The following is a 21,880-nucleotide window of genomic DNA, read 5'->3' as shown; positions in this document are numbered from 1 at the left end:
TTTCATGTATTCGAAGTGTTCCATTATTAGTTATTTTTTAACCTTAAGAATTCCTTTTGGCTTCTTACCAGTTTCCCTTGCCCAAAACAATTTCCTCAGCTTAATGCAGCTCAGGGGTCTCCTGGGAAACATTATTAAGTGGATGGAGAAGATTTATGGGTCTGGTTTAACATCACGATATCTTTTTCATTGATCTAGTGTAACAGAGGGTACTCTTTACAATTTGCATGGCCTTTAAAACCATCCTACTAAAATAAAGTTTATCTCAAACTACGCTTCAGAGTTTTAGTTAGCAATTAAGAAGCAGCTCTGTTCACTTTGCAAAACTTTCCCCATCCAGTTTATATATTAGCACCCATTCCATTTATCATGTGGGCTCACTAATAGCCTCTATTATCAAGAGCAAATTCTGATATATTATCATATGCCTACTTTGTTCTTCTTTTAGTATCATCTATAATGGTCCATATATGTTCTGTGATTTCTGTTTCTGATTCTCCCTCCATTTCCATCTTTGGCAATGCTTCGTTTTACTCATTTTACTCTTTTTTTCATCAAATGGTTGATTTCTGAGGTATTACTTTTTTTTTTTTTTGGTCATTTCTATTTTGTCTAGTTTATCTTTATTGTCCTTTGTTGGTTTCATTGATTTTATTTTCATTTGTGTCAACTTAGTGATTAATGCCCTTTCTCTATTCTTCTACTCATACATTCCCTAAATATTAATTCATTCTGTATTTGGTGCTGAATATCCAAAGCTGAAAAAATATATCAATCTTTGAGAGATTCACTGGGGAGGAAACATGGATAAAAATGAAATACAAAGTTACAGAAGATTCAATCAATGGTTTATTAGCTACACTTACAGGTGATACAGAATCATGGAAGATGGAGCATCTAACTTTACCTGAATGATTCAGGAAGAGCTTCACCAAGGTCAGGAAGCTTTTGCAACTGTGAAATGTCTAGCATATAAATGTAGGAGATAACAGTAAAGCACATTTTGGGCAGAAGGAATTTAACCTCCAAAGTTCATTTGGCTACAGTGAAGGCACAAAGAAGCAAGGAAACCTCTGGAAAGTGGAGGTGAACAGAAGTTCATGCCCAAGCATGGCAGTAGAAAAGCTGGAGGGTAGTTGAGGGACTCAGAACTGCATCCAGAGCTGCCCTCTGTGGTGTGCCCCAACCCCCAACCATTAAGATAAAATATGAGGCCTGCCCAATTTGAATTTGTATCATCACAAAGTGATGGTTAATTTTATGTGTCAACTTGACTGGTCATTGGATGCTGAAATTAAACATTCTTTCTTGGCATGTCTCTGAGAGTGTTTTGGACGGGATTAGCATTTGAATTGGTGAACTCAGTGACATAGATTGTCTTCCCCAATATGGACCTCATCCAATCAGTTGAAAGCCTGAATAGAACAAAAGGCAGAGGAAGGAAACTTACCCCCTTTTAATTCTTGCCTGATTACCTGAGGTCATACATTGATTTTCTACTGTCCTTGGTGCTCCCGATTTGCAGGACTTAAGATAAGCTCAATTACACCATTGGCTTTTCTTGGTGTCTAGCTTGCAGATGGCCAATCCTAGGACTTCTCAGCCTCCATAATTATGTGAGCAAATTCCTTATTATAAATCTCTTCCTGTATATTCAACCTCTTTGCTCTGTTTATCTGGAGAACACTAATACATAAAATTTGATCAATTTGTTCTTTAAAATCCTATGTCTTTGCTCAACTGCTAGAGCATTGTAAGGACAAGGAAAACATTAAAGTAATTGTCTCCCATGCAATACATTTTACAAATATGGTTCAGTACCTAAATAGGGAAATGTTTTCTTTAGACAATGGCAATAGAAACACATAATCTGTAACAGAGAACTAAGCCATTCAAAAATGTCCCATAAATTTCAATTTAATTATCTCAAATGAAAAGATAGCCTTCTGCATAACTTGAAAAAAAAAATCCCTGCAATATCAGTGCTCATTGGCATTAGATGTTGAAAGAAACCCATACTAAACTAGAAAAACATCTAAGAGTTTAGGGGGGAGAATATTGAAGGTCAATAATTTTAGACCATTTTCCCAACTCATAAAGGACCAATTCCTAAAAGATATTTTAACTAACATATTTTGTTTCAATGACGATTTGAATTGTTTTTATATATCTTTTAATGTATTCACAAATGGCTTTCAGATATTTAGCCCTTGCACAGACATTTTAACTTTTGCACCAAATAAATAGAGATGTAGCAACATTGTGTAAAACACTTATTAGAAATTTTTATTTTTGCACCCATTAACTCATCATGACCCCCCAACCCCCATTCTGTTGTGATTGCACAATTAACCCAAAAAAAGGAACACAGAATCACTTTATTTGATTTACTCTGTTGTTAGGATCCAATATGATCCTTAAATATGGTATCTAGTTTTATGAAATCCAAATTAAAAAAAAAAAAGTCTAGGGGCGCCTGGGTGGCTCAGTTGGTTAAGCAACTGCCTTTGGCTCAGGTCATGATCCTGGAGTCCCGGGATCGAGTCCCGCATCGGGCTCCCAGCTCAGCAGGGAGTCTGCTTCTCCCTCTGACCCTCCTCCCTCTCATGCTTTCTGTCTCTCATTCTCTCTCTCTCAAATAAATAAATAAAATCTTTTAAAAAAAAAAAGTCTAGAAAGGGACCATTAATTTATTTTTAACCAGATGGAATTTTATCCTAGCAATTTCTAGTAATTTTAGGTTAACAATTTCTTTGAACATGGTAATCCCACATTTTTTTTTTTTATGTTACATGTGGAATTTGCTGCTATTTTTAGGTAAGAAAACATCATCTACCTACTGTATGTGATCTCATGGGAGGTCACATGATTTCTAGGGAGGCATTATCATTTTTAATTCCAGGGAGTGCTGCTTTGCTTCCCTGGTGAAAGGCAAAAAACACGTTGGTCTTGCCCTTGAAATTGTGGGGCAAACCTAAACTGCTCAATAATACTACAGGCTACTCAGTGTAAGCAGTTTGGCCCCTGAGCCTGTGTCCCTTTGTAGAGAGCAGCATGGAGTCTCTCGTGTCAAGCGGGAGGGAGCCTGTGTCGAGCAATGACGCAGGCAGTTAAGGTACGGCAGCCAGGAGACATCTCTGGACCAGCTGACAGCCCAGAACTGATAAGGAGCAGAACCAGAGGTCTGCAGGGGCCCATAATGGATCGAATCCCTTTAAAAGGGAAGGACTTGGGCAGCAAACGGTCAGACTCTCCAGGCATGACATCTGACCACTTACAAAAGGCAACTGCCCCTGAAGGCTCTGCCTGATCCATCTCCGAACAGAACTGAGATCCTTCACTGCTTGAACATCAGAAGCAGTAAGTGCTGAGAGCTGACCCTGACGGGACCCTGGCCTTATCTCAACCACACGCCCACAGACTGACTCCGCGTTGGGTTCGTTAACACCCTGCACCCTTCTGTTATCCTGCTCCTTGTGTGGTTTGTCTTCTGTCCTGCTTTGTGTGCCCTGTAAGAAGCCAACTTTAATCACATGGTGAATTGTCATTGAGTTTGGAATCCTGAACCTGCTTTATAATTGTGATTAACTTTGCTTTATGATTGAATAAAACTGACATTGTGGAAAACATAACTCGTGTGTGTGCCTTCATAGCATGCTCATGACACCCATCCTCTTGAGGGCACGACTTTTATTTCACTTAGACCCTTTCTGAAGCCCTCTCTGTTTCTTTAATTGTCTATTTCAGAAGGGAGTTAACCAGATTTTGTCAGATTGTCTCTCATTTCTGATTCCCTTTGTAGCTTGGCTGGGTTTGGGCCTCAAAATATGCAGAAACAGGAGACACATGCCTCCTTGTGGGATTCAGCCCCTCACTTTTCCACTGCATCTACCGGGGCCCCACTGTCTTTTGTGTCTCTTCCAGATTCCTTATATCCTTTGGATAAATTTGTTTAATATTATTTTTCTGAGTATGCATATGTATTAATAGTCTATTTTACCAAGACAGAAGGGGCAGAATATTGCCCTCCTCTACGCCTGCTCCGTATCTCAATTTGGAAACCACAGAACACACAGCCACAAGCAGGATAGCAAACTAACATTAACTATTTTCCTATAAATTCTTCAATGTTGATGACTCTCAGAACAAGGCTGGATTTGCTCTTTTTAAGAAGATCATTTTTACTTAATAACTGTACATGAAATAGAAAAATAGTTCACTTCTTAAATTACCACAGATGAATTTTAAATTATTGTATTAAAGATACAAGATCATTCTGAAATAGATATGTTAGTATGAATTTCTCTTACACATGTAATTCAGAGTGACCTGACTTACATAGTCCAGATAACGGAAAAAAAAATTATGGGGGATTTTTTTTTCTTAAGAAGTTACTTTCTTGGGGCGCCTGGGTGGCTCAGTCGTTAAGCGTCTGCCTTTGACTCAGGTCATGGTCCCAGGGTCCTGGGATCGAGCCCCGCATCGGGTTCCCTATCCCGCGGGAAGCCTGCTTCTCCCTCTCCCACTCCCTTTGCTTGTGTTCCCTCTCTCGCTGTGTCTCTCTCTGTCAAATAAATAAATAAATAAAAATCTTAAAAAAAAAAAGAAATTACTTTTTTTACTCTTTGTCAGTAGAAGTTTCAGATCTCAGTTTAATACTACTGATTTTCTACTTGAAGGAATATTACCTTAAGTAAAGAAACTAAGTCTATTTTTTAAAATTATTTTAACTTTATTTATTATCCAAAGATAGCATTCCTAGGAATGATTTGCTTATGAAACAAATACTTACTATACATAGCTTAAAGAAAATATACTCAGTTAAAAGTGATAATATTGGAGCTAGCATAGATATTATACTTTAATATAGCTTAAAATATGTTCTCAGTACTTCTGTTACATACATATAAACTATGGATCATTAGAATTATGAGAGCTTGGGTGATTTTTCTTTTTCTTGGTAAGCTTGCCCTGGGTACAGGTTCTGTCCTCTTGTTTTGATGCACTTAGATTTAATGAATAGTCTGCCATTCACCACCTGTACACACTGAGGGGAGCCACCCAACATTGCTATGCTTTGTTTAATGATCCACAAAATGGCAATAACAGCACTCAATTCACAAGGTTGTTTCAAGGACAAAATATGAGTCATATGCAGAGATCTCAGCATAGTGTTATCACTCAGCACATGCCAAGAAACATCATCATCACCATCATCATCATCACCATCATGAGTATCCATATGCTTCCAATCAGCTAATTTTTTTCTCACTCTAAGTACATAGCATTTTTCTGAGTCTAAATCAGAGCTCAGTTATTTTTTCCTTTGTGAAATTAATATATAAAGGAGCCAAGTAACTGATGAAACATAGCTTTATTTTTCTTTTACTGGTTTTCAAAGGCTGGGGATTATAAAATAAACATTTCCAGTTACAACAGCTCTTACCCAAGAGATATAAAAACTGACATCATGTTTCTGCACAACAGGTTCTAATAAACTGAAGCTGATAAAGACCATGGGCTTTAGGTTACCTCAGGGTATCAAACTCTTACTGCACTTAATTAAGACACTTTCCTACCTAGTGAACAAAGGGACTCGTTTTAACCAACTGTGTAGACACAGGACTAATTCTGTCTTATCCCAAGTGCTATTTTTCAATGCTTAATTAGCTTAGCATTATGAATTTCCCCTTTCTAGCATTTAGAAACTCCTAAATTCCCCCCACTTGGTAATTACCCAATGACTTTCTTCTCTTTTTTAAAGAAAAAAGTTTTGATTTTCAAAAATATTATTATTTGAAAGAGTAATTTCAAAAGTACTTTTCAGACAATTCCCCTTTTTCTTTTTTTTTTCCTTTTGAGGAAAAATTCCTTTACCTAAACATGGTAAAGGAATAGCCCACTGTAGGGGCTGGAGTTTATGGTAATAGAGTGTCAAAGAATGATGGAGACAAGCAAGAGTTTCAGATGGCCTGAAATCTTACCACCCTGTACCTTCAAGAATATTCTTGTATGGCAATACAAAGTAAAAGGAGTGCTATAATAAATGGAACTTCAATCAGGGTCCAGAATCAGAAGCTTTAATGGGAAAAATATGTCTTCTGAAAAAGTTTAACGAATAGACAGAAATATTTCCTTCTTAAAAAATAATTTGCCTTGGGGTGCCTGGGTGGCTCAGTCAGTTAAGCGGTCCACTCAGTTTCAGCTCATGTCATGATCTCATGGTTTGTGGGATCCAGTGGTCCAGCTCCTCGCTCAGCGGGGAGTCTGCGTGAAAGGTTCTCTCCTCTGCCCTTCCCCCCCACACACACTCTCTCTTTCTCTCAATAAATAAATAAATCTTAAAAAACGTAATTTGCCCAATGTTAGTTATTACTATTTAGACATAACCTCTTAATAGTTAAGTAATACTATATAATCTAACAAATACAAAATGTATGTCTATGACCAATTCTATTTTCCAAAGCATTTAACACTGATTGCACACTTAATAAACTAAGCTTTTTGCAATTCCAGTTCCTTATATGGCAAATACTAGATTCTCTTAAACATTTTAAATCCTCTTAAAGTTAGACAGAAACACAATGATTATACTTAGCCCTCTCCAGAATGTAACAATAACAATGTTTGTTAAATACAGAATTAGCACCATGATTTTCCTTTTTCTTTAATAGTGTAGCTTAATTTTTTTTTTTCATTCTCAGCTCCAATTCCAACACCTCTGACTTTGTAAGCTTCAGCATCTATCCAGTTTATTTTGTTATATCGGGAGTCCATGCTTTCATATACTTTCTGTCCTCAGTTGAAATGACTTTGTTCTCTTATATTATTTATAAATAATCTGTCCAGTTTTTAGGAAAAAATCTCAAACTTATGTCTTTAGTACAACTGAGTGATAAACTGTTAACAGAAATCTAAAGGTGCAGTTAGAAGAATAATCCTTTTTTCTTTAAAAATTAATTTATTTTAAAGAGAGGGGTGGAGAGAGTGGTGGGGAGGAGCAAAGGGAGAGGGAGAGACAGAATCTCAAGCAGACTCCCCACCGAGCCTAGAGCCCAAGGCGGGGCTCAACTGAGGGCTCGATCTCAGGACCCCGAGATCATGACCTGAACCGAAATCAAGAGTCTGAACCGAAATCAAGAGTCTGATGCTTAACCGACTAAGTCACCCAAGCCCCCAGAAGAATTATCCTTCTTAAATAAGTGTAAATGAACTAAGTTACCTGAATGTGTAATTGCACTGTAAATCTTATTTTCTTTCTTTATATTGAATGCCCTATCTGCCTTTCCTTTGTTTTTGTTTTAATGCATTAGCAGAATCATTATTATCCTGTAACAAGCAGATGGAGGATGAGTCTAGCTATAGCTTCCCTACATCACTAAAAGGATGGCATTGCCATGTCCATTGCCAGTTCCCCTGCAGAGTGTCCTTGGTATTTTTTATCTAGTGGGGGACAGAAGTATGAAGACAGAGAGATGATGTGGATCTCTTTTCTCAAGTAATTGGCAGGGCTGGAACAGCACAGTTTTCTGCTACTAAAATTGTCTTTACTCTTTTGGGGCATCCTAATTGAAGTGAGATATGCCTAGAGGTGCCATGACCCGAATGGCTTAATAGAAACTACTGATACTATCAGAAATTATCCAAAGTTAACACAATTCAAAACTAATACCTTATAAAAAAAAGCAATGTGTGAATAAGCAAATAAATAAATACATAAATAAAATGTATGGCTACTTATCCAAAGAGTGCTTCTCCACCCACCATCCCTCCCAGATATCTAGAACATATGCCTAAGAAGTATACCACCTCATGCTCATATTGCATGGTATTGTGTGTTAGAGTGTGACTATCTCAACCCAGAAATAGAGAATGACCATGATTGCAGCACTTGGCTGTATACATTTCATGGCGATATTATCTAAATAACAATGAGTTTAAAAAAAACACACAGAGATGGACATTTACATGGAAACCATCACATAGGGGATCCCCCACCTTGCCAAGGATGTAGCTAATGGAAGATAAGGAAAGAGAAAGAAAAAGAAAGTAACCCTGGGAGCTCCCAGTTTGTGGCTGCATGGCACGCAGCTGGACCAAGTTGTTTAGTGTGGAAAACAGATAATTTCATGAATCACTAACATCAGAGAACATCATCCTGTGACCACACTAGAATAAAAGTGAAACCATTTCACCATGACAAAATCACATGCACAAGAAAAAAAGAAAGAAAGAAAAAGAGATCCATATCCTATAGTTATCAAATACTAAACATTCCCCATCATTTCAGATCAAGGCTCATTATAGATCACTGCATAGGTGAATGTAGATGCAGAATAATTGTAGAACTATAGAGAACATAAACCATGCACCATGCAAGAAACAAAAGGATAGAGGGACATCCTAATCTCAGTTTCTTAATTTTGAGAATGAAAAGATAGCATTAAAAAAAAACTTTTAATATATTACCAGAGCCATAATTATAGAGTAAAGAAAATTCTTTTTTTTTTTAAAGATTTTATTTATTTATTTGACAGAGAGAGAGAGACAGCGGGAGAGGGAACACAAGCAGGGGGAGTGGGAGGGAAAAGCAGGCTTCCCGCTGAACAGGGAGCCCGATGTGGGGCTCGATCCCAGGACCCTGAGATCATGACCTGAGCCGAAGGCAGACGCTTAACGACTGAGCCACCCAGGCGCCCCGAGAGTAAAGAAAATTCTATACTAAAAAAAAATAAATAATAAAGCAGAAATAGTACAATAAATAAAAACATGCCTATATATTCATTTGTATTCTATAAACTGGATCATGTACATAACTTTCTTGGATATTTTGGGGTAATTTAGTTGATCAGATCATTTAAATTAAAGTGGTTTTTAAAATATTAGAATAGGAAAATAATGCAAATGTGCACCTAGCACTGTCAGTTTCTGAATCCTAGCTAAGACAAAAATACATTTAAAATATATGAATTATTCATAATAATGTGAAATAACACTTCTTACAGATTACTAGAATGCTAAATTGTTAAAGTGTGAAGCATGATTTTTCTCTCGAATGCAATGATCTTTTAAAATCATCGCTATTGTTAAATAAAAATCTTAATATATATGACATTTCTACAGATCACTGTGTTTATTTTAATAGTGAGCTGCTGCCAAAGGAAATATTTCAGCTCCATTTACATCTCTATTGTGTCTGCTTTTACCACTCACCCATGGCTTTGAGATGGCCAACATAATTCTCAATGCGAAGAAAGGCTCTCACTTCCGTTTTCCCTGAACAGTAGGAAAACTCATTATGTGCTTTATTTTGAGAACGGTTTCATACTCTTGAGGCACACATTATTTGTACGGCCTCAAGTTTTGAGAGATAAAATGTGAACACATATATATAATAATTATATACATTAATTACATACAAATATATATTACATATTTTATATAAAAGTAAATACTATTTTACTCAAGCAGTATTATTTTGGAAACTTTTTCAAAACCATTGAGTTCCCCAGTTCTTGGTTGTAGATGACTGACATAGATTGAAGTTAACCTAAACCAGATAATAGAGTATATTGGGCGACACACAATTAAAGGGAAGGTTGAAGAAACAGGCTCGGGGTGAGGCTGGTGGCCATGGAGACAAGGGCCCAGAGAGGCAGTGAAATCGTATTTCATGGTCGGTCTGGTGAGAGTAATGGTGCTTCCACCACTCAGACCAAGGGTGGTACCTGGTGCTGCTGGACCGCTCGTGAATGGGTGCTTCCTTGTTTCTGGCCTTTTTGCCACTTGCTCTTGTTTCAAATTCCTCAGTGAAGCCATCTGTATTAATTTCCAAGGGCTGTCATAACAAATTACTCCAAACTGATGGTTAAAACAACAGCTATTTCTGGTTCTAGAAACCAGAAATCCAAAATCCAGGTGCTGGTAGGGCCACATTTCCCTCAAAGGGAAGAATCCTGCCTTGCCTCTTCCAGCTTCTCGTAGCTCAGGTGTATCTTGGAGCTCCATGTGGCTATTTAGAGTTAGTTTTAGTTAACATAAAATGAAAAACTATTATAAAGTCAGTCCCTCCATTGCAATAGCCATATTTCTTTCTTTTGTAAATTGAGGTATAATTAACATGTGACATTATCTTAGTCTCAGGTATAATTCAGTATTTTGTATATATTATGAAATGATCACAACAATAAGTCTACTTTCCAACTGTCACCATAGCAGTTACAATTTTTTTTTTAATTTTTAATTTGAGAACTTTTAGGGTTTACTCTCTTATGTCAAGAGCTCATAAGCCACATGGGGCTCCTGGCTACTATACGCAGTCCTATGGACTATGCAGGCCTGTCGTCACACAAAGGTCTCTTGGACAGCCCTGCTCTAGAATATTCGTTGGTGGGGGAGGGTTCACCTTGCTGGGCATCAAACAATAAAAAGCCCTACAAGTACCTATTACTTGTAGAGTAAATTCAAAATTTATTTTTCGACATCAGCAGGATAGTTGTTTATTTCACAGTTAGATATGACTTCACTGCCAGCTGTGCCTCGGTCAGCTCCACCCTTCATGGGCTCACCTGTGGCCTTCTCCACCCTCATGGCTGGCTATATGTGAAAAATTAAAGAACTTACACCACAGACAAATAATTAGGCAGTAGCTGTTCAGATGTTTCTCATCTTAATATGCATGCTACAATATAAAACCAGGCCACCTTCTCTAAGGAGAAATCAACTATGAAAATCTCAGTTATAATCAATAAGTAATGCTGACCTCCAGGCTGCTATGCCTGGTTTGAACTCGCCATTCTTTTATGCTTCTATCTCTCCCAAAGTCAACCAACATGGTTCCTGCAAGTCAGGCGAGGTGTTGTGCTTCAGATAATCATACCCAGTTACCTTCTTGGCAAAATACGTGTTTCCCAAGCTTGTGGCTCTGCACTACTAGCCTAGCAATTGCAGTGCATAAAAATTTCATTGGAAAAATAATGAAATTTATTCTAAATTAGAAGCCGAAATAGCCCTCAGGTAAAAAAAAAAAAAAAAAAAAAAAAAAAAAAAAAAAAAACCTTCCTCCAGACATTACAATGATGATTTTTTTCTTTTTTGCTTTTTTTCTCATTTTTAATTATTTTTATTTTTAATTTCCAACCATACAACAATATAAGTATTGGTTTTTCACAGCCGGCTACTCTTCTCCAATTAGGCATGTTCACAAATGTCAGATGAGATTATACTTAAAATATCCCTTCTGTTTTCTGTGTCAACTATTTTTTTTTTTCATACGCATGGTTAGGATTTGTAGATTTATTTCCTAAATTTATCCTTTATTGTTCTCTAATATTTGGTAAAATTTTAAATTTACTGGCCAAATTTGAGAATAAATGTCTAGATTAATAATATTTGGTAATTAAATATCCTCATCACATGTAAAAAAAATTATTTCTACCCCTGGGTCATCATTTAATGCAGAATTCTGATTAAACCCTGATCCTGATAATGTTGTGGGGAACAAGGATTTGTTGGATGGCTTTCCCTTCTACATGCACAGTGCTTTTTCTATCCTGTGGAAAACTCTGTGCTCGCTTCGGCAGCACATATTCTATCCTGTGGAAAACTCCATTACTTCAGATCCAATGAAATCTAACTTTTTTAAAACTTTTCTACACCAGAGAGTGAGTGGTATTTATGATATTATCCTGAGACAAACTGTAGAAGCCCATAGTTCTGCATTAAGTAGCATGTGGAGACATTCTGTTGCCTTGTTTTCCTAAATGAATCACCAGGTAGATATCTCATAGCACTCTCTTTTGCAACCCTAGTGAATTCCATGGTTAATATTAGAGTTAAAAAATATTTGATACTTCAGCAATGCTCTCTTCCCATTTAGCATCAACAAATGTATCTTAGGAAATACATATGCTGTGGTAGATAATTTTCTAATATGAAGTTTTAAAGAAGTAATCCAATACTGCATCAGGGTTCAGTTATTACATGTGAACATAAAAGTAAGTTTGAATGGTTGTGAATATTTTCTTTCACTATTATTAAAAGGATTGCCTGGAAATATTTTTTATTCTTATTTTTTTATTTTTTTTAAGTAGGCTCCATGCCCAACCTAGAGCTTGAACTCACAACCCTGAGATCAAGAGCTGTGTGTTCTACTGACTGAGCCAGTCAGCTGAAATGCCTGGAAATATTTTTAAGGAAAAACAATACTAATATGTCTACTATTCCCAGACTTGGAAAGCCACCTACCATAATAAGAATTCTGTTTCACCCAACATACATTTCTCCTCAGTTCACTCAAATTGTATAACTTTAAAGTCCAGACATTTCAGAGTGGAGAGGGAATACTCCCAGGTAAGCAGTAGTGGGCTTGTTTTTAAGGGTATGTAATTTCTCTAATTAAAAACTAGAGGATTCGGCCACCCTAATGTACTTCTAGTATGTGCTCACTGATTAAGAGCTGCATGTAGTTTACACATAGGCCAAAACAATGAAAATGGAATTTCTATGAAAGACACACTAACGACATATATTAATGATATAAATTGGTAGATAAATAGTTTTTGTCCTTTTATGTTGTAGAATAGATTTAGGTGAAACATAAATATACATGCATTTTTGCAAGGTGGGAAAGATGGATCATGAAGTGAAAATAAAAAACAAACAAATAAATGAATGTAGTCATGCAATTTAGATGGCTTAATATGACTAAGTGATCAATTTTGCTGTAAATGTGATGGGTATTTTCATCTTAAATGAAATGATGCACATATCTAAAAAAAGGAGTAATATAAAGATAATGTGTCTTTTCATGATAAATGTGTAACAGTATTTTTTCCTGATAGTAATGTGTAGTGTCCTGATTTTGTCTATTAAATCCTTAAGAGAGGGAGAAGAATTTATAAACCATGACTAAAGCATTTACCAACAAAATATGCCCTTTCATTGCTCAATTTGGTTAAGAACAAACAAAAATATGAAGGAGATATTTTGTCAGAGCATTTGTTAGGTCATATTTAACATATTGTATAAATAATAATTTCCACTTAACTTGAAGTGTTGGTTGAATGATTGCTTAAAAAGAATCTTAAAGGAGCAAACTTTTTTTTTTAGATTTTATTTATTTATTTGAGAGAGAGAATGAGAGAGAGAGAGCACATGAGAGGGGGGAGGGTCAGAGGGAGAAGCAGACCCCCTGCTGAGCAAGGAGCCCGATATGGGACTCGATCCCGGGACTCCAGGATCATGACCTGAGCCGAAGGCAGTCGCTTAACCAACTGAGCCACCCAGGCGCCCCAAGGAGCAAACATTTTAAATAATGGAAGATTAAATGAGATAACTACTAATCCATTTCCAAATTAAAGTTTTGTGATTGCAAATGGTGGATCATATACCAATATACATACACCATCTGATTCATACCAAGCAGAACTCACTTATAAGCATTATCTAAAGAGGACATGGAAAATATCTGCTGGAAGAAAAATTGCAAATTTCATTATACTAAAGTGTTTATATATTTTTCCATTAAATGAAACAAGAAAGCAAATAAAAATAACCTCAATTTATAAGTAAGGAATGAGTATTTGGAAATGAACTCCGCAAAAAAAGTACAAATTAAATTCATCTCCTTTTTTGCTGCTGTTTTAAAGGAGTATGAGGGAAATATTTTTGTTTTTTCTCAACTGAAAGAGTTTTCTCTAGTTTGACTTAAATAAATTTATTGTGTCACATCAGGTAGCCATCTATGTTCAGATACCTTAGTGGGTACAAATAAAGGAATATGGCTCCTTAATAAGAAACTTTCTCTGAAATACATGGAGACACACTGACAGTAACACTGTAATAGATAGTAATAGATAAAAGCCAGATCTCATTTTTAAAAAAATGATTAGAAAATATTGGTGCAAATGAATTTGCCCTGAAATAAGTCCAATAATGCTCAATAACCTAAAATATTCAAAAATTATTTACTGTGAACAGCTATAGGAGAAGTCTGCGATATTTCTCACAAAGAGATATTTTAAGCCTCTGTGGCAACCAACATTTAAAAAAAATAAGTTTCAGAGACATGAAATAGCACTTCAGTGTTCTCTGTCAGCTTTCGGTCTTGTTTCATTTGAATTAAGTGTAGACTTAGATAAAGATGGAGTTTTCAATATGCAATGCCATCCACATTATTTATTTAAAATGCCAACAATTAGAATATTTTTGGTGGATTGTAAAATTGGTGTATCAAGGGAAATATTAATTATCACCAGTAAACATGTAAAACTACCAGATGTTGTTGCCTGTATATTTAACATTTCACATAACATTAATAAATTATTTTCTGTGTAAGCAAAAACCTCCATAAAGTATGTATATGACAGTATTAATAGAAAGAGATGTGGTCCCTTACTCACTCATTCATTTATTTATTCAGCTCAAATAATGTATTAAACCCTTACATGTATCAGGATCTATGCCTTTTACTGGGGTTCAAAACACTTGAAAAGCACAATCACAACCACAACAAAGGCAGAATTTTGTAGCGGCATACTGATTCCGAGAGAATGGAAAACTTAGAAATCTAAAATATTCTCCTGTTCCCCCATCTACTGGTGGATAAATTGCATTAAAGATTATTTTCTGTGATTTTTGAAATTCAAAGAAATGAAAGAGAAATCGTGAAAGGAACTGCTTCCTACTCCATACACACACAGATACACACACACAAGAGAAGTGTAAACAAATAGTAGGTGAAAGAAAAATCCATGGCTATTAGAAAGCAATCGATTTGGAGAATTATCATGGGGCAAAAACCTAAAGACCAGCCCTGAGGCTGCAGTTGAGGAACTGATCTTGAGACACTTCTTACAGATATAACTCCCATAGAGGAAATTCCCAGAATCAAAAGGTAGGCAAGCGACAAAAGTCTAATGTGAAAATTTAAAAACGAATTTAAGGAGAAAGAGATTAGAAAGAACTGAAGAGAGACAGTATGGGAGAAAGAAATGGACAACAATTTTTAGAATCAAAGAAGACATGATTCCACAGATTCAGAAGGCACAAAATTTTTTAATTAAAATAGACTAAATGTACAACCAGATACATTTTATTAACAGGGCAAACATTGAAGGCAAAACTTTAAAGCCTAAAAAGCCACCAGAGGAAAAGAAAACAGTTACAAAGTCAAGACATTTAGAAAGATAGTTTTCTCAACAAGAAACATTAAAGCCAGAAGATGGCAATATAATATCTTAATGTGCTTTGATAGATACCTTCTCTGAATTGCCTAGAGACTCATGATATAAATTTTTTAATTAAATAGTCATCCAGATGGCTAGAGGCTTGCATTCAAAGGCTTTTTAAAAAGATCTTTGGCTCTCTGCTTCTCCCAGTTTCACAGACAGCTGCATCTTCTGGTACAGCGCATTGCAGAGACACAATGGTGAAGGTCAGAGTAAATGGGTTTGGCCATATTGGGCACCTGCTCACCAGGGCTGCTTTTAACTCTGGCAAAGTGGATATTGTCGCCATCAAGGACCCCTTCACTTACCTCAACTGCATGGTCTACATGTTTCAATATGATTCCACCCACAACAAATTCAACAGCACAGTCAAGAGTGAGAATGAGAAACTTGTCATCAATGGAAAGCCCATCTCCATCTTCCAGGAGCAAGATATTGCCAGCATCAAATGGGGTGATGCTCGTGCTGAGTATCTTGTGGAGTCCACTGGGGTCTTCAACATCATGAAGAAGGCTGGGGCTCACTTGAAGCGTGGGGCCATGAGGGTCATCATCTCTGCCGCTTCTGCTGATGCCCCCATGTTTGTGATGGGTGTGAATCATGAGAAGTATGACAATTCCCTCAAGATTACCAGCAATGCCTCCTGCACCACCAACTGCTTGGGCCCTCTGGCTAAGGTCACCCGTGACAACTTTGGCATGGTGGAGGGACTGAGGACCACAGTCCACAATATCACTACCACCCAGAAGACCGTGGACACCCCCACTGGGAAGCTGTGGTGTGATGGCTGAGGGGCTGTCCAGAACATCATCCCTGCTTCTACTGGTGCTGCCAACGTTGTAGGCAAGATTATCCCTGAGCTGAATGGGAAGCTCACTGGCATGGCCTTCCATGTTCCCACCCCCCACTGTGTCAGTTGTGGATCTGAACTGCTGCCTAGAGAAAGCTGCCAAATATGATGATATTAAGAAGGTGATGAAACAGGCATTGGAAGGTCCCCTCAAGGGCATGATGGGCTACACTGATGACCAGGTTGTCCCCTGCTACTTCAACAGTGACACCCATTCTTCCACCTTCCGTGCTGGGGCTGGCATTGCACTCAATGACCATTGGGTCAAGTTCATATCCTGGTATGACAATGAATTTGGCTAGAGCAACCAGGTGGTTGACCTTACGGTCCATATGACCTCCAAGGAGTAAGAGCCTCTGGACAACCAGCCCTAGCTAGAGCAAGAGGAAGAGAGAGGCCCTCAGTTGCTAGGGAGTCCTCACCCCAACTCATCCCCCAACATGCTGAGAATCTCCTGACCTCTACACAGTTTTCATCCCAGACCCCCTGAAGAAGAGGAGGGGCTTGAGGAGCCCTACCTTGTCATGTACCTTCAATAAAGTATACTGTACCCAGCTGAAAAAAAAATAAAAATAAAAAACAAATAAATAAAAAGATATTTTGACTTAATCAAGAATTGGTGAAAATTGCTAAATTGCTTGTTTGAAATGATACTTATTTTCTTTTGGAGTCTGGTAACATTAGCACACAATAGAAGAGTGTAAAGATTTTATCAAGTAGAATTTACAGACCCTAATATTATGTGAAAATTGGAATCCCTTGAATATGTAACAGTAAATATTAAATCTGAATAGAAATCCAAGTTATCCTTTTGTAACATGTTTTAGTGTAAGATTATTGAATGATGATGTGTACAAAGTAACCTCTTGGTAAATGTGAGCTATCTTGACTTTCATCATAGAGTAAAATCAAGATAACATCTCATAAAGCCTATGGAATAATGTAGTATTGATGAATAAATAATAAAATTTCAAGGAAACAGGAAAATCTTTATGGACAAAGTTACGTATAAGCCAAGATGTGAGGTCAAAAAGTGAGAGAATCTATGCATTCTTGATTGTTCTAGTGATCAGCATATCTGGTGTGACAGTTAATTTTATGTGTCAAGGAGACCTGCTTTGGGGTGCCCAGATTAAACATTATTTCTGAGTGTGTCTATGAGAATGTTTTCTGGATGAGATTAGGATTTGAATCAGTGGACTTAGTAATGTAGAATGCCATCCCGATATGGGTGGGCCTCAACTAATCTTTGGAAGGCCCAACTATAACAAAATATTAAGGGAGGAGAAATCCACCTCTTTTTTCTTGCCTCACTGATTGATCTGGGATATTGCCTCTCATTTTCTTCAGTCCTTCAAATGGGATTTATGTCATTGACTCTCCTGGTCATTTATTATGAGGAGACAATTTCTCATAATAAATCTCTCTCTCTCTCTTCCTCAAGAAAGGAAGAATCCTGGAGAATCCTGACTAATGTAGTTGATCATAGGTTCTTAATGTAGGTCAGAGTTTTCCAGTGGAACATTAATAATTGCAGGCCAAACTAAATATTGTATGAGTGTTTGTCTATAAGTAGTTAATAGATGTATGTATTTTTCTATACACACATCTTGTTTATTTTTACACATACCTTGTTTTATTTCACACCTTAATCATACAAAAAATAAATAAGTAAAAAGTATATCCTGTAGAACAAAAATAACTCTTTGCCTTTGAGATGATTAATTTCAGTTTATTTACTGACTATAAGGTAAATCCCCATAGGCTTAAAATCTTGGTGAAATTTCTATTTAATATACATTTTAAAAATCAGGGCAAAAGTTTATAGGCATCATAGTGCTAGTTCTTGGTAGTAATGACTCCTATTACATTTATGACTGTGTTATCGTATCAGTTAATGCATTTTCTGTGCAATGATGCAGTTCCACCCCCTACATCCATCAGCAAAAATGAATCATTTTTCAAGGTCTCTGCATGAATACTAAATAAATCAATAGAAAATATGCAGAATCAAAATGTGAGACATAAATCCATGTTAACCACCACTTGACTGATACTGCTGTTCAACATTTTTATTTTGTCAAGTACATTTTCTTACATTGTAATATAGAAGTACCTATCTTTCCAAAGTTAAACTCATTTTTATTTGAATCAGGACTAATTTATTAATTGATATCATCAAATAAGATATTGAATATTTTTAGAGGGAAACAGGGAATATGATAGGATTTACATAATCTTTCCCCATACATTATGTGTTAGTAAATTCTTTATAACTATTATTTTGCATACAATTCTGTACCTTGTCAGCCCATATGTTGCCAAGCATCAATTTTTTCTTATCAAGATTGCTTTTCTACATTTGGTTTCTTTCCGGCAATATCATTATGATGTTAATTACTGGTGTCAACATATAATTTCCATTTACCCCAGAAACATAGAAACAGTATTGAAAAAACAACAACAACAACAACAAACGGTGTGGGAAAAGATCATTTACCCTAGGAAATCTCCAGGTGATATTATCCCACAGATAATTTTCCAGAATATTTTTTCTTATATTATTTTCTCCCAAACTCCTTTTGACGAAGTATTGACCTTGATATCATAAATATTTAACATATAGCCTGGGAACAGATCTCCCTGAGCACCCTTCTGTCTGAAGCACCCATTACAAGTTTCCTGTGATTATTTTAAATACTTCAACTAGGATTTCTTGTAATAAATACAATGGAATAGCCCAGTTTTAGTGAAAACCATAACCTTTGTGACCATAGAAAATCTATTAAAGAGGTTTAGTGAAATAATGTGATATTATTAGGTCTTATTTCATCTATCATTTTGGCCTTACATGATAGTTCAATTTCAAAAGCAAAATAGTAATAAAATGAATTGACATATTATTTATAGTAATATATAACTGAACCAAAATAGGAGATATTTGCTCAGGGATGACACTACTAAGAGTTTTTTCATACATTTACACTCTTAATTCTCACACAAACCTATGAATTGTATGTAATTATCATTCTGATTTTCTAGATGAGAAAATACACAGAGAAATCTGTTATACAAGTTCACACACATGGTACATATTGCAGGAAGGGTAGATTTACCCCTGCACAGTTGGGCAGAGATGTTTTCTTATCCCTCACCTTCTCTTGATTCCTATCAACAGACTTCATGAAATTATAGGATATTTTCCTTAATATGATTCCATGGCCCTTTTTTTTTTAAATTAAAATGTTTACTTTATAGGAAAGATAAGTAAACTAGCAACACAGCATTATAAAGATATATCAACCAAATTTTGGGAATAATGGCAGAAGTGAATGTAAGTAAAAAACACTTTGGGAAAGTTTAGTAATTATAAGTAACATTTGTAAAGATATTTATTTATTTAATTTTTTTTGGTATTTGCATAACTTCTTGACTTGAAATACTTCTGGGCTACTTACAGTGGGAATTAGTTATCAGTTATTATTCATTTCTCATGAACCCTGATCCCATTTGTAGTCCCTAAGTAGCCATCAGCTTATTATCACCTTCCTGCCGGTATACAGTTTCCCTCTCATTCATTGTTAGAGTCAAGGTTGGGGAAAACTGGAGATTCATTCTAATTAATTATATTTCAGTCATTTCTCTTTTCAATTTTTTGTCAAGGCCCAGGCATTGATACAAACATTTTCTTATCAATATGAACTTTATTTTTTAATAATGGAAATTTTAAGAAAGGCAAGGTTGTCATATGGATTTAAATATGGTTGTCTAAAAAGACTTGTTATTAAAATTACAAAATATTAACTCAGTTTTTCATTCAGTTATTGTTCTATCTGTAAAACATGCTATAGGTATTTGATATTTTATTAAAATCCTCTAGGGGCTCTTGGGTGGCTCAGTCAGTTAAGCCTTCGACTCCTGGTCTCAGCTCAGGTCATGATCTCAAGGTCTTGAGATCGAGCCCTGTGTTGAGCTCCATGCTCAGCGTGGAGTCTGGTTGAAATTCTCTCTCCCTCTGCCTCTGCCCCTCTCCCTGCTTGCACATGTGTGCTCTCTCTAACTCTCTTTCTCAAAATAAATTAAAAAACTTAAAAAAAATACTCTAAGTGATATGTCTTTCACAAATCCTCTTTGACACATGTAAGAATAAAGGAAATTTATAATAATCATGAGATAGAATGTTATCTTAGAATAAATATATATAAAATAAATCACAATATTGCAAAAGTTAGTGAATTTCCCAAGTCCAAATGGGTCCCATGCAAAATAGTCCCATCACAATTTTACATGGGCTTTTAAAGAAATTATGTCTGCCTTTTTGAAGTCATGGAAAGATGAGATATTTGTGATTTAAACCAAGTTTAATAATAAATTTGTAATTGTTTCCTTTATTTTTCTTAATAAGTATATTATTTCTTAATTAGTATATTATTACTCCTCAAATATGCAGCACACCTTTGAATGGACAGATATAATGTTTTATATTGTATAACATGTTCAGTAGCTTTAACTACAAGATCTATAGGTAATAACAATGTATGTTACTCAAATCTGTAATTAGTTTATGGCAGACAAAAATTCAACAGGATTATAATAATCATAACAAATGTGTGCTATCATACAACTTTTTCCTCAAATTTCAAAACATTATAGAATTTTAAAGTATCAGTAAAAATGTTATTTTATTTGTTCTTTACATTTGTAAAATAAATAAATTCCATGCAACTAGGAAAGCTACTATCTTATTATAACCATAAATGCACCTATGTGATTTAAAAAAACATGTAGTGAAGCTCTAAATGAAATAAAATAGATAGTCCATTGAAGAAAAAATAAAAATCAAAAACACTGATACTGTTAGAGGTATTCTAGAGTTTAATGTAGAAGTAAGTTTACTCTACATTAGAGAATAAAGAAGTATTTGTAGAAAAAAATATTTTCCTTAATGAATTACATTAACACCTTTCTCAAATCAAATGGTCATACATGCTTGAGCCTGTTTCTGGACTCTTTGTATTAGGTGTAGAAACACATGATCACATCTGGTCTGCAACCTGTTTTTTATGACTCATAGGTTAACAATGTTTTTTTTTTTCACTTTTAAAAGATTATTAAACAAAACAAACAACAAAAATAACAAAGGAATTTGCAAAGGAAATTCTATTCCTTTAGCTGCAAAAATAAAAATAAAAATAAAATAAAAATAAAAATAGTTACTCTCGTACTATACAGAAATGTTTGCCACTCTCACACGATATTTTTTAGAAAATCTGCATGTCCTTTATCTCAACAAGACCACATTCTCATAATTACTGTAGAATTAAGGTAAATAATTTGTTAGTGTAATTTCTCTTTGTTCCACTCTTTCAAAATTATTTCGGTTAGTCTAGTTTATTTTGTATAACATATAAATTATATAATCCGTGCATTTATAAATAAAATGCCTGCCATGAATTCAAATGGGCTTCGTTCAACCTGTAGCTCAATTTTCAGGAAATCTGTATTTTAACAGTGTTGAGTCTTTTTTTTTTTTAAAGATTTTATTTATTTATTTGACAGAGAGAGACACAGCGAGAGCAGGAACACAAGCAGGGGGAGTGGGAGAGGGAGAAGCAGGCTTCCTGCCGAGCAGGGAGCCCTATTTGGGACTCGATCCCAGGACCCTGGGATCATGACCTGACAGAAGGCAGACGCTTAACGACTGAGCCACCCAGGCGCCCAACAGTGTTGAGTCTTCTGGACCATTAACATTGCATAACTTTCCATGGATTTAGATAATGTTTGATTTCTCTCACTACAA

General features: G+C 35.7%; 1 long non-coding RNA gene and 1 pseudogene across 1 annotated transcript in view; both read left to right on the top strand.

Annotated features, from left to right (window-relative positions):
* Window positions 1-21,880, top strand: part of LOC135362592 (uncharacterized) — a 454,250-nt gene that overhangs the window by 245,065 nt on the left and 187,305 nt on the right. The window lies entirely within an intron of this gene.
* LOC123852525 (glyceraldehyde-3-phosphate dehydrogenase-like) lies at window positions 15,428-16,632 on the top strand (annotated as a pseudogene).

This window comes from Mirounga angustirostris, unplaced genomic scaffold, assembly GCF_029215605.1.
Source record: "Mirounga angustirostris isolate CCGP_5_RB_7025 unplaced genomic scaffold, mMirAng1.0.hap1 SCAF_14, whole genome shotgun sequence".
NCBI classification, from domain to species: Eukaryota; Metazoa; Chordata; class Mammalia; order Carnivora; family Phocidae; genus Mirounga; species Mirounga angustirostris.
Note: the sequence above shows the minus strand (reverse complement) of the source record. Positions and strands in the feature narration are given on the sequence as shown.